We start from the raw sequence: 16,570 nt of genomic DNA, 5'->3' as shown, positions 1-16,570 counted from the left end.
TAGCACCATGCTCCATGGACAAAGGAGAAACTTAACAACATACCATTATAATCCTTATTTTTGGACCACTTCAAGGCAACACACATATTACCAACTGACCTCTATAGAAATAAGCAGTTCACATGCAAATAGAAATAACCTGTGCCATTGCTCATTGTAAAGTGGAAGGATACTAAGTTCAACAGGTCCCATTGCACATAGCTACTATAAAATATGGGATAAAATTTATAAGTGATAGGCAGGATTGATTTATCTGAGGCTAAGTGGCATGGTGGGCCCAGTAAGCCAGTCAGAACTCTCAGTGGGGACAGGGTAAGATTTTCCACACAATCATGTTCTTCGCAGCTCATTACATGTACAGTCATGTATAAGACACCACATTTTAAGGTCAGGAAGTTCAGAAGCCCATGGGGACCTTCCTTGGGGATTAACATTTAAAACACAGACACAAATTCGTTCTCTCTAACCCAGGATCATCACTCAACTACTGGAGAGTTCAGCGACCACGCAAAAAGTAGTACACCACATTTTAGCAACACCTGTCCAGAGGCTCTCCAGAAAGTTAGAGTGGAGAAAAGGGAGGATATTTTCCCTAATCACAGCAGCAAGGTACCATTTCAACTGATGAAGGCAACCTGGACAGAGGAAGCTGAGGAGGTCAGTACCCATGGAAACCCCAAAGAACCTGGCTCCAGTGCTGCAGGAGGCCGAATGATCTGTTGGAGTTAGCCAGGGTATGTACCACTGACTAATTAATAGTTTATGCTCTTATGAATGTGAGTAAGCTCTGTAAGCTAAAGATTTAGTAGTATTGGCACCCCAGTGCACTACCTTTCACACATCTGCCAGAGTTCACACTTAACACATTAAAGAAGCTTAAAAAAACTTAGCAGCTCACATACTATCATGACCTTTCATCAAAACTGGAGAATGTACAAACCTGACCACGTTTCAAGGACACAAGCACAAAATGTGACCTTTTGAGTTCAGGCATAGTGATGTCAGCCAGTAACTGCCTCACTTGGGCAGGCTTGTTGGCCCACTCAGGCTTCACTCCCAGCAGTAAGTGCTTTTTGCAATGACAAGCTGCTAAATGTTTCAGTTCCTTTAATGTATTAAGTTTCAACTCTGGCAGACATGTGAGAGGTAGTACCACTGCATTTGACTGAGAATTTTCACGAGCTGATCAACTTTGAGAGGATTCACACTTAACACTCTAAGCTTTTGAGAAAAGAAACTCCTTGGTTGTGAAGTAGCCAAGTAACAGATATTTAGAACCCCTTTAGTGCAGAAAGAGGATATTTGGCCCATAGGGTCTGAAGACCATCCCACCCAGACCCATCCTTTCCTCAAATTCCCCATGGCTAAACCACCTAGCCTGCACTTCCTTGGACACCACAGGCCAACTTAACACATACAGTCCATCTGACCTGCCCACCTTTGGACAATGGAAAGAAACCAGAACATCCAGTGTAAACTCATGCAGACCAAGGGGAAAAAAATGCAAACTCCACACAGTCACCCAAAGCTGGAATGAAACCTAGGTCCCTGATGCTGTGAGGCACCTTACTCACCAGAGCTTAGAGGGATAAGTCTTTCCCATAAGGTTCACATCTCATATATATAGTTGGTTTTCTGAGTAGATGTAATTTCCATTTTTGACTAACGAAGTTATGCCCTGAACATAATTCCAGCAGATTAAGGCATGAATGAGTATTCATGACATGTCAATTAATGCAAAATAGGCACTGACTTGAAGATTGGGGAAAGTGAGTACTGCAGATGCTGGAGATTAGGGTCAAGAGTGTGGTGCTGGAAAAGCACAGCAGTTCGGGCATCATCTGAGGAGCATGAAAATTGATATTTCAGGCTGATGAGGGCTTTTGCTCGAGATGTCAATTTTCCTGCTCCTTGGATGCTGCTGACCTGCTGTGCTTTTTCAGCACCACATCTTGAAGATTGGGGACCCAAGTGACCTGAAAACCTTTAGCACTTAATAGCAAAAGTTGAATTCGCTGTTAGAAACTGACCTTTTTGTCTACTGTCCACCACCCCAAATAAGATGGATGTTTGCCCTTCTAAAAGTATTAGTCTGCCCAAAGTTCTTCTCATGAATTTTGAGACAATCAAGGATTTTTTTTAACTGAGATGTATAGAAATATATCCTTGTTTTACACAGACAAACCTAAACTGTGTGGGATTCTCTAGGTGTCGTCTCGCCATCTTCCTGTACAGCTACAGTTAGACTTTGGGTAAATGGTAGTTTAGTGTTATATCACTGGACAAGTAATCTGTTGGCCCAGGTTATTGCTTTGGAGTTAGGAGTTCAAGTCTCACTATGACAGTGAGTGGAACTTTGGACCAATTAATAAATTTGAAGTACAAAGCTAGTTTCAGGAATGGTGATTATGAAGTCATAACTGATTGTTGTTTAAAGGACATTCACTAATGCCCTTAAGGGATGGAAATCTACTCCCCCCTACTCCTACAATTGACCTGGCCTACATGGTTGTGAGTCCAGATCCATAGCAATCTGGTTAACTCTCATCTGACCTCTGAAATGTTTGAGTCAGCTACTCAGTTCAAAGGCAATTAAGAATGGATAACAAATCCTGACCTTGCTAAAACCCATGAAAGATTAAAACTTCCATATCCTATCCTCCTGCAATAAAAGCCAACATTGCATTTGCCTTCTCAATTACTGGCCGAATCTATGTTGGCTGCTTATAACAGCACCTCAATTAAATAGTACTCAACTTTCCTTTGCTTCCCACCAAAGTTGACAACTTCACAACTTTTCTAACATTATACTCTAGCCACCAAATGAAGCATCTTGAGCAAGTTGTTGTTTATCTGTCATTCTTTTCCCAGCAACTAAAACTTTTAAGTTGAAAAAAAAATTATAAACTAAACTTTAATGTGTTAAATATTTGCATATTTGACAGTAACAAAATTAATTTATTAACTGAATTATTTTTGTATCTCTTAATGTCTTAATTAAAATTTTAATCTCAGAATTTCAGCTTCCCCTCAAAGCATGGACATTAACTAATACGATTTTTAACTGTGAGCTAAATAAGCACGTTAAACATGTACAATTAACCTAATTTCTTAGGATGCACTAGTGCTATTCAGTAAGGTATATTTGTTACTTCTATATTGATTATATGCAGATTATGGGCAATAATTGGGGTTTCACTTGAACCCTATAAAGAGACAATTGCTAAAACTTCAGTGTGGTTGAATGAGTTTGATTAAATGAGATCTAACAATTTCTTACAGAGTGAAATATTATCAACTTAAAGTACCAAATGCAATTTTAGTCATCATATTATATAAAAAAAGGCATTGGAAATAGTGCAGAGAAAATTCACAAGGTCAGTACCAGAAATGTATACCAGACAGGTCTGATTGTCTTAAATGGCTAGCATGAGGTTCAGATTAAAGCCAAAAGCATGTGTATGATTCAGCTAAGGTAGAATATAAAGATAATGTTAAGCCACCAATTAGAAAATCTTCCAGGAATTTCTGAGGATGAAGCATCAGAAGACATTAAGTCAAGGTCATGCCTTTGAGTAGGGCACACATGTGACATAAGAAACACTTCAACCCCATGGCATCAATGTGGATTTCACCAGTTTCCTCATTTCCCCTTCCCCCACCTCACCCCAGCTCTAGCCTTCCAGCTCAGCATTGCCCTCATGACCTGTCCTAACTGCCTATCTTCCTTTCCACCTATCCACTTCACCCTCCTCTCTGACCTCCACCTTCATCCCCACCCCCATTCAGCCATTACTCTTTGCTTCCTTGCCCCACCCTCCTCTCTGACCTATCACCTCCATCCACACCCCCATTCACCTATTGTACTCTATGCTACTTTCTCCCCACCCACACCCCCCTCTCATTTATCTCTCCACTCTGCAGGCACTCTGCCTCTATTCCTGATGAAGGGCTTTTGCCTGAAACGTCGATTTTCCTGCTCCTTGGATGCTGCCTGACCTGCTGTGCTTTTCCAGCACTACTCTAATCTAGACTAAGAAAAGAATGAACAGCCCCTGTCTCTTTTCTCTTGAAAACAGGCTTTGGGGTGAACTCATAGTGGGTCTTGAAAACTGTATTTTAACCTTTTAATAAGTGCATGGAAAGTGAATGTGTTCACTTCCCTGGAAGAGCATATTTAGAGACCATCTATATAAGATAGTTCAAAAATCTAATAGAGAATTCAAAAGAAACATCTTTCCACAGAAAATGGTGAGAATGTGGAATTCACCAGCACAAGGTATGAGTGAAGTTAATAGTGCAGAAATAGTCAAGAGGACATGTGAGGGAGAAACATGTATAAACTGGAATAGAGATCAGAAAGCTATGTACCTGAAAATACCAAGGGAGTTTTATAACTCAGAAAAGTCTAAATAATATTGCTTTTCAAAGAAGTGAAATCGTTATTTTGAGACCAAGTGGCTCGAGGAGTCTTTGGGATAAGGAAAATCTGCTTGACAACAGCTATCAGATTGGTCGAGCTGAAGTTAGATTAGATTAGATTAGATTACTGACAGTGTGGAAAAACCGAAAGAACTGTGAATGCTGCAAATCAGAAACAAAAACGGAAATGCTGGAAAAGCTCAGCAGGTCTGAGGAAGGGTCAGTGGATCTGAAACATTAACTCTGATCTCTGAGCTGAAGTTTGTTATGGATTTGTAAGTGCAGAGCAGCCAGAGACTCCAGAGCCAGCAAACTCAAAACATCCCTCTCTCTACAATCTTTCAATATGAGTGAAAAGGCAGATAAACCAAGAAACCTTAAAGAAAGAAATTCAAACACAAACAAGAGACAAACACAACAATTATCAAAGTGAAGAATAACAACTGCTTTACAGACAACAGCGAGTCAACATTGCTAAAAGCAAAAGACACTTTGAGAGACATTGTAACCCACCCTTGAGATTTGGACATTTGATCTTCTGAATTTTGTTTTCTCTGTCTATATTTTCCACCCATAATATTTGTGTCAAACCATCTGACCTTTGTCTGTTTCAGTCATGAATGAAGACGTATGTAATTGGGGATTTAAAGGGTATAGTTTAAGTTCTACAGTGATAGATTGGAAATCCTTTCTTATCTCTGTCAATGGTTAAAATTAAATATGTTTATAATAAAGTTATTCTTTGGTAATGATAAAACCTGGTGTAAGTTGCTTTTATACTGAATAGCAGTCAGTCAGAAAAATTGATCATCTTGGCGGTTTGGATGGAATTTTACATATTTCTTAACTACTTGGGGAACAATGGGCTCAATTATCATTGTACTCTTCCCAATTACGTCATGCCAAGCGTTTTGCTAATATATTTAGATAAGACTGATAATGCGAGGCTGGAAACCCTTATAAATATCAGTATGTTCTGGTTTGCCGAATAATCTGCCATATATCCCATGTGAACTTACAACTGGATAAGGATAAACATTCCAGGGAGACCATTCTCTCTATGAACTCCCTCATCAGATCCACGCCACACACACCAGTCCCCCACCCCACGCCGGTACCTTCCCCTGTCACTGCAGGAAGTGCAAAACCTGTGCCCACACATCCCCCTTCACCTCTGTCCAAGGCCCCAAAGGATCTTTCCACATCCGACAAAAATTTACCTGCACAGTATCTACTGTATCTGTTGCACCCGATGTGGTCCCCTCTATATCGGGGAGGCAGGACGCCAACTTGTGGATTGTTTCAGACAACATCTCTAGGACACCTGCACCAACCAACCCCACGTGGCTAAATATCTTAACTCCCTCTCACACTCCACAAAGGACATGCAGGTCATGGACCTCCTCTATTGCCAAACCCTTACCACCCGACACCTGGAGGAAAAACGCCTCATCTTCCACCTTGGGACTCTGCAACCACACAGGATCAATATGGATTTTACAAGTTTCTTCATTTCACCCCCTCCCCACCTGATCCCAGTCCCAAGCCTCCAACTCAGCACCGCCCCCTTAACCGGTCCTAACCATCCATCTTCCTTCTATCCCACCCATCCGCACCACCCTCTCCACTTCCACCCACAGCTTCATCTACCTATCACATTCCCAGCTACCTTCCCCCCAGCCCCACCCCCTTCCTATTTATCTCTCAGCCCCCCTGGCCTACAAGCCTCATTCCTGATGAAGGGTTTATGCCTGAAATGTAGATTCTCCTGCTCCTTGGATGCTGCCTGACCTGCTGTGCTTTTCCAGCACTACACACTCGATTCTCATCTTCAGCATCTGCAGTCCTCACTTTCTCCTAAGGATTTTCTACTGTACTGTTCTTCACAGCTGGCTCAGTTCGAATATATTGGGGAAATATCTTTCTTGGGCTGCACTTTCTCAAGAAAGTCTCGTCAACCTGATCAGGATAGAGACACTTCACTTGAGGTAAAATTTATATTGTACATTCTTTTAAAATTGAGACAGTAATACGTGAATATCAAATAATGAAATTATTTAATTATTTTATCCAGGATGTGGATGTTGCTAGCTGGCTAGGCCAGAATTTTTGCCGTAACTGTCTTTGAGAAGGAGGTCTGGAGCTGCCATTTTGGACGCCTGCTGTCTTTGGGAAATAGTACACCCACAATGCTCTTAGGGAGGACATTTCTGGATTTTGACCCAGTAACAGTGAAGGAAAAGCAATAAAGTTCCCAATCAGGATGGTGTGTGGCTTTGAGGAAAGATTGCCGATAGTGCTGTTCACATGTGTCTGCTGCCCCTTGTTCTTTTTATCTTGGGTTCCTGAAACATTAGAAAGTATATTTAAGCAAGACTAATCCATGAGGAGAAGGGTGAGTGAGGAAATCAGACAGCAAATGTCATTCTTCATTTCAATTTTCCAAAAGAAGATTCAACTTCAGACTAACACAATAGCTCACCAATGGCTTGTTAGCAGTTGGAAAATCTTAATACAAACATTTACACCCTTGAGACTGACAATATGATGTGACTGAGGGAGAGGGAAAAACATTAGAAGAAAGGCAAGCAAACAGCTTATTTTGTCCTAGATTGCATTTTATAAACAAATAAAGCTTATATAAGCATAGTGGGAGGAGTGAAAAGTTGAGAGTGCCAGGTCTTAACCTTTCTTCATAGGGATGGGGCAGGGAGCAGTGAAAGAGGATGGGGAGTTAACGGTGAATTGAGCGAGAATGGAGCAAAGGGAAGTTCAACATCTGCTTAAATTGGGATGTAGTAGGGTTATGTGGCAATAAAAGAGAATGGGCACAGGCAAGGTGCAAAGATAGGGGATGGATTTGGAACAAAGGAACGTGGGAATACATGAGCAATTGAGGGATGGATGGGAAGGGAGCTGCTGAGTGGCAATTTTTTTTTGCAGGTTCTACTCCAATGCTGTGGTTCCTTTTATGCCAAGCCATATACTACAGTATGTCTCAATTGAGGGGAAAGAAGAAAACAGAGAAGTGGCAGAGGGAAACTGAAAACTAGGCTCTTGTGGAAAGGGAGAAGCAAAGAAGAGGAAAACAGAAAAGCAGAAGAGGCGAGATGAACAAGAAGACAGTCTTCAGAGAAAAGGAAGAGTGACGTATTCTTTGACTCAAGATATACCATGGAAATCAACAGGATTATACATAATAGAGACCAACTCTCTTAAATATAATAAATTACACCTACCATTTTAATTGTATAAATTGTTATGAATGTTGGTGTCATGTCATGCTTTTGGGAGACCCAATGTTATAACCTAAGAGTGGTTTAGTGATTTGTGACTTTTTTCAGTCATATTCACTCATAATAAATACTTGTAACAGCTACAGGTTATTAAGTGTCACTAAAGCTATCTCTTGTTACAATTGTGTAGTATAAACAGACCTAACATTATGAAAGGTGGTAATCTTTTCCCTTTAACATTTTTGTGAATTTTGTGTTCATCAAATTGAGGAATATTAGTGTTGTGAAGCCCGATGTCCAGATATCTGCTAATGCAGATTCTATTCTACCATTGTGTATCTTTCCTATCCCAACAGAACTCCCAACTGCTGAGTAGCTACATATTGTAGGATTATTTTGTGCTGTTGGACACATGGATTTTGGAAACTGTATTTTAGATACCATGGAGGCAGAAAAAACTTTTATCACATCTGTTTGGGCAGGACTTGAAAACAGGATTCTGAGATAAAGACCAATGGTTAACACAATTTGCCACTAAATCAAAAGTTAATGAGTTTATTTCTCTATTATATGGTATAAAAAAATATGAAGAATACTGTGACAAATCAAACAGCTTTTGTAATGCATATTGATTCACTGTAATCTTATAACTGTTAAGTTACAGATATTGCTATTGTGTTATATCTCAATGATTTTTTGTTGATTTTTAATACATTAGCTCTCCACTTCACCTTCTAACAAATCAATACTTAGCTTCTCTCATTGTTCAATGATACGACATTGAGGAGCAAATTCCTTGACCATAGTAAAATCTAATTCAGTATATAATCAAGATATATGCCTGATCGTACAAAACTTAAGTACTGCTAAAGGAGACACAGTCAACCAAAGCTGTTTGCACTCATCAGGACATATGCACGAATATCAATGTAGAAGGGACACAGTCTGACAAGTGGACTCTGACTGGTAGAGGCATTCTTTATGATTTCTACTGCAAGCCTATCTTCACCATCAATCCACACCTTGAGATTGCCACAGTTCCACTTTTAAAAATCCATTCATGAGATGAGGGCTTTGCCTGGCTAGACCAGCATTTATTGCCTATTGGGCAATTAAGGGTCAACCAGATTGCTGTGGGTCTGGAGTCACATGAAGGCCAGATCAGGTAAGGATGTCAGTTTCCTTCCCTAAATGGCATTAGTGAGCCAGATCCAACAATCAATGGAATCATTATTAGACTCTTAATTCCAGATTTTTTTTTATTGCATTCAAATTCTACTATGGCAGGATTGAAACCTGGATCCCAGAATATTATCCGGGTCTCTAGATTAACAACCCAGTGATAATTCAACTAGGCCATTGCCTCCTTACATTAAGATTAGTCTTATCCATAACCTTGCAAATAGTGTCTGAACAATTTGCTTACTGTGTGAGCTTGATGTTGAATTAGGGCACATAAGAGCCATCCTACAAGGTAATTACTACCCTAATTAGATCTTTTCTTACTATATATTATGTAAACTTAAGAACAGGCCTAATCCTGCTACTTGTGGTCCTGAAAAGTGCCCTGTCTATAGCATTACCTTGGAAGGACAAGGCATTACAAAAGGTTGAGCAACAGGTATGCTGCTGTCAGATTGCTGCTGTCAAGTGAAAAAGATGTTCTACCTATTAAACAAATAAATCATATTCCATATGAAGTGCAATGCTGGTGTAATGCTAGATATAAAGGCTGTACATCCCAAAGATTGGTGGATTCTATCAAACAGTATACTCATTTGGCTGGTCGTAACAAGTCCCTGTGTCCAACCAGCCATTGCTTGCAAAACACAAAAGACAGTGTCTAACATTAAATGGGATTCCATGATTTGGTATATTATGCAAAATAATCCTAAATGCATCAAGAATTACACTGACAAGCAATTTATGATATCAGTTAGGCTCATGGTGCAAAGGCCTTGCACACACTAGAAGCTTATACAAAGTCTTCTTGCTTGAAGACACAGAAAGAACATATACACACACATTGCCTGTTTTAACTTAACAAAATTGGTGAGAGCCATTTTCTGGTTCATTTCTCAAGTGATGCTTGGACCGATCAGAGTCAATTTGCCTAATTTAAATTTAAACAAAGCTGTCAGACATCATCTAATATATTTTTGGCAACAATGCTTCCAACAATCAGAGTCTACCTGCCAAAGAATCAGCACTTCTTCTCAAAATATCTCTTTGTATTAGTATTCTTGTGAATGTCCTGATGAATGTGAGATGAAAAGCTTAGACAAAATATGTCATTTTCGGCAATATTTAAGTAAGACTCAACAACAAAGAATGCTTGTTCCTGTGAATAACTGTTGGCTCCACTTATTATCTCCCTCACACCCCACAGCACCCCCACACCCCAGAAGTACCTCCAACCAAGAGGGCTAGAAGAAGAAAATTACTATCCAGGAAGTACCTGATCTTGGAGAGTTTTTGGCTGGGTAAGAAAGTCACAGAATTAAAAATATCAATGAAAATATCTTTTTATTATTTCCCTTAAAACAGAAAACAGTCTCTAAAATTTCCATTTTATTTAACACGGTACTGGTCATTTAAGTACATATGCAGAGTACGTTTTTCTAATTATGAGAGTTATGTGGAGCAGCCACTATAATTTATTTACTAACAAACATCTGCATATCTCTGCTTACAATATGTATCATAGCTGAAGATGAAATTGGTAATAGAAGGCCATTAATTTAAAATACAGTGGGCGAAGGAGAAAAAATTCTATATCAAAAATGTGCCAACCATTGGAATATGATATCTCCTCCTCACATATTTCATAAATCCTCAGTGGATTCATGAAGGATAGTGGTTATGCAACTGAGGAATAATCTCAATCTAAGTATATTTTTGGAGCGATTAAAAGTTTTCCTTTTGAACTATAATAGAACTTGGAATCCCTACAGTGTGGAAACAGGCCCTTCGACCCAGCAAATCCACACCAAGTCCGAAGAGTAACCCATTCCCTTATTTCTCTACATTTCTTCTGACTAATGCAGCTAATGATACGAGCAATTTAGCATGGCCAAATCACCTAACCTGCACATCTTTGGACAGTGGGAGGAAACCGAAGCACCTGGAGGAAGCCCACGCAGACTCGGGGAGAATGTGCAAACTCCACACAGACAGTTGCCCGAGACTGGAATCAAAACCAGGTCCCTGGCGTTGTGAGGCTGCACTGCTAACCACTGAGCCACTGTACCACCCTTACATCTTACAGTTAGAGACAACTGTAACCTGGACAGATATCCTACAAGTTTGACTATTTTGCTTGCGAAGATCATTGACAGATTTCAAGAATCCATTCAGGTATACACGACTAATTTGGAGTTAGTCCAAAGTCCAAATTTTTGTAAGTCTACAGATGGCAAAAAAACCAGCAGTTTATAGTAACACATTAATTTCCACTAGTTTTACAAACACCAAGGACTTGTCTTCCATCTGTGAGACATTCCTTTATTACCATATCCAGTAGCAATCTAAACGTTCCTGCTGAATGTACTTTTTTCAACTATTGGGAATCTTCATTGATATATAATAATTTAAACTCAAAAGAAAATAGGTTTTAATTGGCAAACTTATTGCAGTTGGCTGATTGTAAGCTTATCTCCTAGCAACAACTTTTGCTTTCAGAATGGATGTAACATTTTCTAACATTGGCATCTTTCTTGAGCTGAATGCAAATGAAAATCACAGCAACGCTGCCATCTTCCACCTTATCTACCATTTAGATAAATAGCACAAAGCATTTTCTTAGGCCAGTCTTGTTTATTTGATTACTGCATTAAGCAATATTGGCCTAGCAGTGATAAAGGTTACATTGGGCAGGTGCTATATTTCACTCCAAGCTTAAAAATACCACGGATCAGTTTACAGAGCTCATGTATCGAGGTTGCTGAGTTGAATGCTGCATTTCTTTAATCACTTCTGAAATAATAACTGCCATCTAAGTGTCACATTCTCTTTAGAATGGTACAATTCTCTTAATGGGCTCTTCCTTTTGTACTCATTCAACTAAAAAAGCTAGTTGTACTTTAATCACGCAAATGGCAAAATCTACTTCTTCAAAATATTAAAAAAAACTGAATTTATATAGAACCTTTAACAAAGTACAACATTACAATGAGTTTCAAAACAGCATTAATTTTGACCCAAAGAACATTAGGGCAGATTACCAATGTTTGGCTAAGTGGTCAGCTTTCAGACGCATCTTGCAGGATAGAGAAATGTTTAGAGTGGGAGCTCTTGAGCACATAACTAAAAGCAAGGCCGTCAGTGATGCAGAAAACAAAATGGGAGATCACTAATCTGGATATCTTGGAGTGATTTTGACATGGGTGATGAGGAATATCAATGAAAATATCTTTTAATATTATTATTTCCTATAGAAGAGAAAAGACAGCCTCTAAAATTTCTATCAGCATTTAACACAGCACTGATCATTTAAGTAGACATGCAGAATATTGTTTTTTCTTGATCAGACAGTCATGTGCAGCAGCCACTGTAAACCAACAGTGCCACCTTTATACTTTCAGTATGATGACAACATTCAATGATACTGAAAAAAAAGTGAGAGAAGAAACTATAACAGCATGAGCCATCATTTTCCAATGTTTCTGAGACTCAAGGGTGGTGCCAGAGGATTGGAGACACACTTGTTCAAAAAAGTGCAAAGATAACACCAACAAATGCAGATCAATCAGTTTAAACTTGGTAGTGGGTAAGATTTTAGAAATGACAATTCAGAGCAAAATTAATAGATTTTATTGAATTAAAGGGACATTAGGATAAAATTTGCTGAGTGATAGAAATAGAATAGTAAAGACCAGTTGTTTTCCAGACTGGATAAAGATTTACAGTGTTAAGATTGGTGTTAAGATCCATGTTTTTCTCGATATATATTAATGACTGACATGTCAGTATGATGGGCACAATTTCAAAATCTGCAGATGATATCAAACTTAAAGTATTGTGAGCTGTCAGGATTATAGTATGGAATGTCAAAGGGACACAAATGACTTGTAGAAAAGGTGAACAAGTGGTAGATGAAATTTGATGCAGAGACATTAGAGGTGATTAATGTTTGGTATGAAGAGTGCAAACAGACAATGTAAAATAAAGACTACAATTCTAAAGATGATGCAGGAACAGAGGGACCAGGGAGTTTAATCTTTTGAAATATCCAATTAAACTAAAAAACCAAATTAAAATTTGTCAACTCCTTAAAGGGGCACCATAACAAAAATCAAAAATTTGAGGAAAAGTTAATTTTAAGGTAAAGTATCATTTTGTCAAAGATGTTGGACTCCAGACTCCTCAGTGCTCACTGCACAGAATGCCTCAAATGTGGCAGTGGACGTCCAATGCTACCATTCCAATTCCATCCGGGAGTGGATGGAACAATGTTTGAGCAAGTGGTCAGGTATAACATTCCCCTCCACCACCCACTGCCTAGGCCTGTTGATAACTACCTGGGCCAGAGAGGATCCATGAGGAAATCCTCTGAACGACCCACTCCCACTCTGTACTAAAGATTAGAAGCATGTAGTTGAAGTGCAACCAGAAATTAAGTAGCAGCCTCTTAAAGAGTGAAATGTGGGGGGGCTGTGGGCTTGTGCAATGTGTATACACACAGAACACTGATTCTTCACAGCTGTCAAAAACACAAGTGGAAGCATTTAACTGGGTCAGGAGGTATATGTGCGCAAATCATTGAAGGTGGCAGGAAAGGTTGAGAGAGCTATTAGTAAAGCAGATGGCATCCTGGCTTTATCAACAAGAATACAGAGTTAAAAGCAAGAAATTTACGTTAAACCTGCATAAATCTGGCTTCAACTGGAATATCCTGGGCAAACACTTTTAGAAAAGTGTAAACACACTCCAGAAGGTGCAGAAACCACTCAGAAGAATGGATCCAGGGATAAGGAACTTCAATTCCATCGAAAGATTGGAGATGTTGGAACTGTTTTGTTTGAATGATTGAAGACTGAAAGGGGATTTGACATAAATATTCAAAATCATAAAGGGTCAGGGCAGAGCAGATGGGGAGAAACTGTCCCCACTGATGGAAAACCTGAAGACCTAATAGAGTTTATACAATCATGAGGGACATTGATAAGGCGAATTACAAAGGTCTTTTCTCCTACGGTGGGTGAGTTCAAAACTAGGGAACATATTTATAAGGTGAGAGGAGAAAGATTTAAAAGGAAAAACTTTTTCACACAGAGGTTGTTCGAATGTGGACTGAACTGCCGGAGGAAGTGGTAGATGCAGGTTCAGAGAGAATATTTAAAAGACACTTGGACAAGTACATGATTAGAAAAGGTTTAGAGGGATATGGACCAAACACAGGCAAGTGGGACTTTCAGTATGGGAAACTTGGTTGTCATAGAAGAGTTGGACTGAAGGATCTGTTTCTGTCCTGTATGACTCTGCGGGGGAAAGCTAGTGGCTGAACGTATGGTGAAGGTAAGTTCAAGACCTGAGAAGAGGGATGGAGTCAGATTCAACTGAGACTTTCAAAAGAAGATTACATGATTATCTCAAAAGGGAAGACTTGCACTGCTAGAAGAGAAGACAAGTGAATGCTCCTTTTTGAACAATGTGCTTTTTCTCCCTCCGTCATCCAGACAGCCCTCCAATAGACCACGTTCATTCCACGTTCCACTGCTCTAAACACCCCCCTTGTCCTCACCTACCACCACACCAATCTCTGCATCTAAATCATCATACTTAAGTACTTCCGCCAACTCCAACTCGACCCTACCACCAAGAACATTTCCCCTCCCACCCCCTCTCTGCCTTCCACAAGGACTGTTATCTCTGACAGTCCTTGGTTTGCGCTACCAACCCTGCCCAACCACCATCCCCCCCCTCAACCCCAGGTTCCTTCCCTTCAACTGGAAATAATGCACACCAACCCTGCTGGCACACCAGCCCCCTCCCCTCCATCCAGGGCCACAAACAGCCCTTCCAGGTGAGACAGGGATTCACCTGCCTCTCTTCCAACCTAGTTTACTGCATCAGGTGCTCCTGACGTGGTCTCCTCTACATGGGGAGAGCTAATGTACGGTTCACCGAGCATCTCAGCTGGGCCTGCACTGGCTGACCAGCCCTCCCAGTCACCAGCCATTTTAATTCCCATTCCCACCCCCTTTCTGATATGACCAGCTTTGGCCTCCTCCATTGCCACAATGAACCACACTGCAAATTGGAGGAACAACACCTCATCTTCCACCTGGGCAGCCTACAGCCCAGTGGACTCAATGTAAGAGTTCTCCAATTTCAAAGAACCACCCTTCCCATCCCTAGACTCTCTTCCCAGCCCCTCTCTCCCTTCCAGCAACCATTGACCAACCATGTCTTACCTTCTACCTGTCTTCACCCCTATCTTCAGTTCACCACCCTGCTCCCACCATCTCTTTTATCTGCAGCTCCCCCCCATACACCCACCCCCAGTCCTGAAGAAGGGTTACACCCGAAACGTCGACTTCTCCATCTCCTGATGGTGCCTGGCTTGCTGTATTCTTCCATTCTCCTGCCTGTCTACTGCAAAGACGCAGCACAGACAGGTCTAATAGGCTCTAATGTTTTGAAACCATTGAATGATTCCATGACGTTTACCAACGCTATCAGGGTGCTGACGCTGCACGTCTAACTGTAGGTCGGTTTATGCAAATTAATGCAATCTTCCAAGATTCTTTATGTTTGTACCTAGTGGGCTGTCTTATCTCGGAAGCTGGTAAGAATGCCTATGTTCTTGGTATCTGGTGACCCACTGCTAAGTGCTCCTATCACTGTAAGCTCAGAGGCATAACCAGACCAGGCAAAGCTGACACAGTCTCAGTGATCTTGACAAAACCCAAATACAAGTGGGCAAAATTAGACGCACATAGTTGTTTCTATACTTCACCGCAACAGAAAGATTGTAGAAAAGCTTGGGCAATTCACACCGTGAGTGAGCATGCAAACTTTTTGAAAGTACACCCAAGCGAATCACTGAAGTTCAAATAAATCCTTCAAAACGCAGAAAAGCTAGTCTCCGCCGAAGAATTTAAAATGTATATAGTTGTAAATTGCCTGTTTCAACATTACAAGATGTAGACTCGAATATTATTTCGGGAATTTGATGTTTTATTACTGTTGATTAATATGAAGTTTATAAATGTTTTAGAAATAAACATATATAGTTCATAAATATATACGCTATATGTATATTACACACAATGTTGAGAAGGAGGTGGTCTCCCGCTGAGAGTATTTTAGATCCGCAGGCTATCACTTACACTTGGCAAACTTGCCTCTTGACGCTTTTGTTTTCGGCTGTTTCCCCCAATCTAAATGCAGGGGCAAAGTGCAGACTCGCCGAATGCTTCAAGCTGGTGAACAGCGTTACCCGATCCGGCTGTAATCGGACGCCTCCTTATTTATTTATCATCGCCAGATGCACATCGCATGGCCTGAGAGGCGCAGTCTCATGTGGCCGAATTGTCCGGGTAATCGAAGCCGGTTTTTACCGCCGGTTCCGTGTACGTACCGTCGGAGCTCATGTGGCGCAGTGGCAGCGTAGAGTTGACCATGTAGCGACCCGGAGCGCCGCCTCTCGGCAGCCTGGCTCCCAGCCCTTCAACACAAACTCCTCAGTTATCTTGTTGACATGCGTTCGACATTACGCTGACGGTCTCCCTACATGACTGATATATAATATTTAACCGTTCCAGTTTATTCATCATTTGAAGAGTACTTTAACCCAACTTTGCAGCGTTTCCATATTTACTCACTGACACAAAACAACCTCCTCCCACACATATCAGAACATCATGTGCTATTGCTACCTTAGAAACATGATGGCAAAGGATTCCAGG

General features: G+C 40.5%; 1 protein-coding gene across 1 annotated transcript in view; it reads right to left on the bottom strand.

The window, feature by feature from the left end:
* LOC140465048 (RNA-binding protein 24) overlaps positions 1-16,241 on the bottom strand; it is a 35,364-nt gene extending 19,123 nt beyond the window's left edge. Inside the window, exon 1 of the mRNA XM_072560873.1 lies at positions 15,992-16,241. The gene's annotated coding sequence lies outside the window, so the exon portion shown is untranslated. The remainder of the gene's footprint in view (positions 1-15,991) is intronic.
* Between the last annotated feature and the right edge of the window lie 329 nt (positions 16,242-16,570).

The sequence above is a fragment of the Chiloscyllium punctatum genome, chromosome 41 (assembly GCF_047496795.1).
Source record: "Chiloscyllium punctatum isolate Juve2018m chromosome 41, sChiPun1.3, whole genome shotgun sequence".
Taxonomy (NCBI): Eukaryota; Metazoa; Chordata; class Chondrichthyes; order Orectolobiformes; family Hemiscylliidae; genus Chiloscyllium; species Chiloscyllium punctatum.
The sequence above is the reverse complement of the archived record's forward strand: the minus strand, read 5'-3'. Positions and strand labels throughout refer to the sequence as shown.